At 31.0% G+C, this 6329-nt stretch overlaps 1 long non-coding RNA gene across 1 annotated transcript; it reads left to right on the top strand.

Moving 5' to 3' along the window:
• Window positions 1-960: 960 nt before the first annotated feature.
• Window positions 961-5552, top strand: LOC129924472 (uncharacterized). The gene is made up of 3 exons (XR_008776407.1): window positions 961-1012; window positions 3713-4067; window positions 5533-5552. It is a non-coding gene; the product is annotated as an uncharacterized LOC129924472 (long non-coding RNA).
• The last annotated feature ends 777 nt before the right edge of the window (window positions 5553-6329 follow it).

The raw sequence follows: 6329 nt of genomic DNA, 5'->3' as shown, positions 1-6329 counted from the left end.
CCCCTTTGGCTACGCTCATAGCATTTTGAGTGTGTAATTGGCTTTTTTTTATTGAAGGGGTATTTTTTTGGCTTCAAACCCCGCTGAAGGAGGGTTTAAACTCAAAACCCCTTTGGCTACGCTCATATCATTTTGAGTGTGTAATAACACATGTTCCGGAAGCTCAAAAAATTGGAACCAGTGAAATCTGCCCATTTGGAGTATCACCAGAAAATGCCGACCACGTCCTCCAAAACTGCTCTCTCTACCAAGAGGCCCGTATAAGACATTGGCCCCAAATCACCCCAATAGAAAGAAAACTATATGGAGAGCTCCCTGATTTGGAAACCACTGCGCAGTTCATCTCATGTATTGGTCTAGTCATATGAACACTCCAACATAACAATGAGAACGATGAAGAAGAAGAAGAAGAGTGTGTAATTTGTTTTTTTTTTAAATTGAAGAGGTACTTTTTAGCTTTAAGCTACGCTCATAGAATTTAAAAAGTGTGTAATTTGTAATTTATATTGAAGAGAGGGTTTTATCGTACATTTCGGAGGGGGGTTTCAAAATCAAAATCTTCCTTAGCTATGGTATTAGAATTCGGGGATTGTCGTTTGCATTTTTGTTTTGTTTTATAAAATAGGGGGTTCAACTGCAAAACCCTCTGGTAGGGGGTTTTAAACTCAAAACCCCTTTGGCTGCGCTGGAGCAAGTGATGGTTTATTATTAAAATCTCACCAAAAATAAAGAAAATCAAAGCAAAAAATCAGTCAATAAATTCCGATCCCCTCCATTTCGGGAGGGTTTGCCCCCCCCCCCCCCCCCGGCCGGCTACGCCCACGAGATAAACCACATGGATAAACATTCCATTAAATGAAAAAAAAAGCGAAACTTAAAAAAAAAAACGAATTTTTCTGTTTACGCGTTGTTTTGGATAGCACAAAAGTAACTTCCTTTTTGTTGAAGTTCCGGTTGGAAGAGGTTGGTTTCTTATGGATTTTGAAATAAATTCTCAATCTATTCTAATCTAGTATTTTAGCGTTTTAAAATTACTCACTTAATTGTTGTTTTAAGTCTTAGATGAATATAATTAGAGCTGCTTCTTAAAACAAGACATAATTCATTTTCTAGATTAGGATTATCTAATTTAGAAATAGATCTAGGTCTAGCTAGATTTTTAGTCAATTTACTATTTAGACGTCTATCACTTGTATCAGTGGCTTAAAATATATCTCTATTGACAGTTATGTGTAATGTAATCTATATGTCAACAACCAGCATTTTTGCTGTTTCTTTTTTTAACGCTGCTGTCTATAACAAATCGTTTAGTCTGGATCCTACAAATACGATTGTTTTTTTTTATAATTTATAGAGAATAAAAGGATTAAATGTAGGAATGTTACAATTTTTTTCAGAAAAATTATTTTAAGAATCTTCTTGACAGATATGTTGTAGATTTGAATGAGCCTTCTAAATTTATATGAATTATGTCTGTATGATTCCTGGTTGAAAGAAAATAAATTTTTTATGTGTGCTTGTCCTTATCATAGCAACCAATGGGCACGATGTGAGGAGATTTGAATGTGTTGAATAAATATGCTTGCCATTTCTTATATATTAAACAACTAGTCTAAAAACATGTTTCAAAGGAAGGTTTATTGTTTTTAAAATCTCTGAACACTAAGCTGCTTATTATATACCCATTAGATCTAAATCTACATCTATTTCAAAATGCGTAACTGCAGAAATAAATCAATGTCAGCCATTTTGACATCATTTCAGTCTAAGTTTTTTTTAACTGCTATAATAATTCAACCTATCAGAAAATTATTAGATGTCACATGACCAATCTGACCAATCACTATTATCTTGGCATGTAAACAAGATGGCTAAAATTACAATGGTTAACAATGGCCTCCAGTATTAGATTCAACTGCTAAATATAAAAAAATTAATAGCATCCAAAGTGCTCATTATTATGTGAAAAGTAAAGCACTGAAATTTAGCCAGAAAAATGCTCTACAATACTGGAGAGTCAAAAGGCGTGGGAATGTTGAGCTTCTTAAACAATACACAGGGAAATCGAACCTTTTTTTTAAGTCTAATAATTGGTAACCTTCTACTCCACGTGGGAAAGCGTAATTTCATTCCCGGAAGCCATTTTTATTGGTCAATCAAAAACTATAACTCTTTTACAGAGAAGTATTCAATTAATAGGTTAACAAAGTGCGCCTTTAAGGTGTGTCTAAAAAATGTCAGAAAAAAGTCGAAACAGTTTTTTGATTTAAAAAAAAGGGGTGTGTCACCGGATATTGTAACATCGCTATTAAATGGGCAAATGTTTGGTCAGTTTGGAGAGAGCTTGATTATACTTCTACTTGATACATTGAATAACATTGAATCAATGAAGTCTTTGAATGAAGTTAAATTTTAAATGCCTAGATCTAGACTATTTCTAGAGTACTTTAGATTTTAGATTCTAGACTAGATTAGATCTAAAATAGAATCATTAATTACAATGAAATATGATGAGGTAGTTCTGAATCTCTGACCTACTTTGACTTTTTTTTATAAAGAGTCACGTGACTGTGGTCTTGTACATGGCAATAATGGCAATATCTTCCTATGATAAAATGTAGACCTAGAATGACCTAGATTTAGTCAATTTAGTGCTAGCCTAGATTCCTAGATCTAGTAGACCTACTAAATAATCATAAAAATTAGTGAATTATTGTAACATATTTTTTATTACTTAAACTAAAGGGAAACTCGGATGGTTTTTCAAATTTGAGTTATTGACATATTTAAATTCTGCGTAAAAAGTTGTAATAATAAACATTTTACCATTTTGTATTTAAATGCTTAGAAACATTTATATTTAATAAATTAGTCAGTAAATTCTTGACATCTAAAAAAAACCTGGGGTTCTATGAGATTTTGTTTTAAGCTAGTTCATACGTCACTTCCCTCAACAATACTGAAAGAAAAACTAGATTTGACCAATCATAATTCATATCGCTTCATTCTTACAGTTAGCTGTTAGGCTTAGTGACAGCCTAGTCCAGAACTATGATACAGTTATATATATATATACATACATGTATAGATAGATCTAAAAGCATTCATTAGGATAATCAACTCGAGAAAAAGAGTAACATTTTCATCAAAGCCTAACTCTGTCCCAAGAAGTAAATAGATTGTGTGTCTGAATGATTCGAACAAACTGGTCAGTGTAAGGCTAGTCGAGACTATGTGTAGTCGGTCATGACAAGACAACCAAGCGATAGTGTTTGTTGTGTGTTGAGTGGTCTGGTGAGAAAATACACACTGCCGTGGTTAGTCAAGCATGTAAATCTACTTTTAATACTAATTTTTCTTTGCTTACAATATCCTAGATCTAACTGCTTAGACCAAGATATATTTCTTTTACGAGAATGTAAACTTTGCTGTATTGTCTCCTGTTATACAATAAGTCAATAGATTAAAACGCACTTGTGACGTCACATAGAAACCCGGTGAAAGTCTGACTGTTTTGGATGCGCAGGAAAATTACATCGGAAAAACATCAATTTCTAAGTTATTATTGCAAAAAAAAAAAATCATATATTCATTATCTGTTAATCAAAACACATATGTCAAAAATTGTCAAAACTATCGTAGTTTCCCTTTCAAGATGTATAGATTTAGACTAGATCTATTTTCATGTTTAAATTTCAATGAAATCAATGAGGTCATTAATGTAAACAACACACTCACGTGACTGAGAAGAGATCCGGAACTACCCCATAATATAGATGTAGATCTAGATTCTAAATACGCAGTCATCAGTCAATGTGACAATGCCGATGTTGGGTCCAACGACCAGGGGTAAATAAACAACACAATAGACTTGAATAGACTGAATGTAACAAACCATAAGACAAGATAGTTGATTTTTTTTATTAGTGTTGAATTTTTGAGAACTTAGGGATTATCATGTATACTACTAGTATCTAGGACTTGAAACTACACAATCAAAAATTGTCTTAAAAAACATCAAAGCAGTGATGACATATAGAACTTGCCCTCTCTTACTTGTCATAATGGTGAGGAGTTCTTTTGTGTACTCATCTGAGCTTTGTTTAGTTGTGAGAGTAATTGATCACAGAACCTATTTCTAGCTACACACTTTGCACTAATTCAATTTATTGCCAATCATGTATGAAAAAGAGGTTGAAAGTGTTTGATAATTAAATAGGAAATTAGAATGTCACCGTCTTACTATAGAAACTGTATATAAGGGATTTAGTCTTCCGTATAGTTTACTTGCATATGTCCTATGAATATGATAGGTATGACAGGTTTTAGACAAAAAAAAATATGTTTGTCCAAAATTGTGCAATAAAGAGTTACACCATTATAGATAAATAATAATAGAGTTACACCATTATGATAAATAATAATAGAGTTACACCATTATAGATAAATAATAATCAGATTTGGGGAGAAATTTCAATCTTTACTAGCTTTTGCTATTACAGTTTACTTTTTGACTTAAAATCCACTAGTTCTAAATTGACTAAATAGTAAGACTTTCAATGGCTACACTTAGGGGAAAATCTTTTTTTTTTAAGGCTAACCATAAATCTTTTTTTTTTCAAAACGATTTCCAGTGTTTGTCTTCAGCTTTATTGTTTCGATTACTTGATTTTGATAGTACAAAGCTGTGATGACATATAGAACTTGCCCTCTCTTACTTGTCATGATGGTGAGGAGTTCTTTTGTGTACTCATCTGAGCTTTGTTTAGTTGTGAGAGTAATTGATCACAGAACCTATTTCTAGCTACACACTTTGCACTAATTCAATTTATTGCCAATCATGTATGAAAAAGAGGTTGAAAGTGTTTGAAAATTAAATAGGAAATTAGAATGTCACCGTCTTACTATAGAAACTGTATATAAGGGATTTAGGCTTCCGTATAGTTTACTTGCATATGTCCTATGAATATGATAGGTATGACAGGTTTTAGACAAAAAAAAATATGTTGTCCAAAATTGTGCAATAAAGAGTTACACCATTATAGATAAATAATAATAGAGTTACACCATTATAGATAAATAATAATAGAGTTACACCATTATAGATAAATAATAATCAGATTTAGGGAGAAATTTCAATCTTTACTAGCTTTTGCTATTACAGTTTACTTTTTGACTTAAAATCCACTAGTTCTAAATAGTAAGACTTTCAATGGCTACACTTAGGGGAAAATCTTTTTTTTTTTTTTTTTAAGGCTAACCATAAATCTTTTTTTTCAAAACGATTTCCAGTGCTTGTCTTCAGCTTTATTGTTTCGATTACTTGATTTTGATAGTACAAAGCTGTGATGACATATGGAACTTGCCCTCTCTTACTTGTCATGATGGTGATAAGTTCTTTTAGTGTACTCATCTGAGCTTTATCTATATATAGTAATAGTTGTAAGAGTTTACATTGTCTAAAACTTTTATATTTTTATATATATATATATATATATATATATTATTTTTTTTTTTTTTATTATTTGACAGGAACACAGATAGTCATCATGGTAAATACTTTATTATTTGAATGTCCTTTAAACTATAACTACTTAATGAATTCTCTTCAATACTGATTATTTGAATAAAAAAAAAATTACCTACTTATTTATTTTTTTTGTTCAGCCTCAGCAGATCCATGAAATAAAAGATTTTCTTCTCACAGCCAGAAGAAAGGATGCTAAGTGTAAGTTAATATCTGCATTTTTTTTTTAATCTTTAACATCTTCACAGATTTGTGAATATCTTGACAAATATTTATTGCAAAAATTATTATGTATTCTCTTAATCTAATCTTAAACTGAACCTTAATATTTATAATAAAAATAATTGGCTTAAAAAAAAAAGAGCAATGATGACACATAGAACTTGCCCTCTCTTACTTGTTATGGTGAAAAGTTCTTTTTTGTGTACACTACTGAGCTTTTTTACATTTTAACTACACTAGAGAATATTTTGACTAATGATTATGTTAAATCTTGTGGTAAATAGTTTTAAACTGTTTTAATTCATTGGTTACCTCAAATGAAATTAGACAAAAAAAAAAAAACTATTCAGTGTTTCCATAACATAACTTTCATTAATGGTTTATTAGAAAGATATGGTTAATATCAAATATTACAAGCACTGCAATGTTTCTGGAGCTATACAATAAACTGTCACATAATACTGGCATAGTAGTAAGTATTTATGTGCATGCTTAAAAAAAAAGTAGATGCCAAACAATGGTATATCATATGTACATTATTAAAAGTCAGAAGCTAGTAATGAAGTAACACAGATATAAC

This window comes from Biomphalaria glabrata, chromosome 2 (assembly GCF_947242115.1).
Source record: "Biomphalaria glabrata chromosome 2, xgBioGlab47.1, whole genome shotgun sequence".
Taxonomy (NCBI): Eukaryota; Metazoa; Mollusca; class Gastropoda; family Planorbidae; genus Biomphalaria; species Biomphalaria glabrata.
Note: the sequence above shows the minus strand (reverse complement) of the source record. Positions and strands in the feature narration are given on the sequence as shown.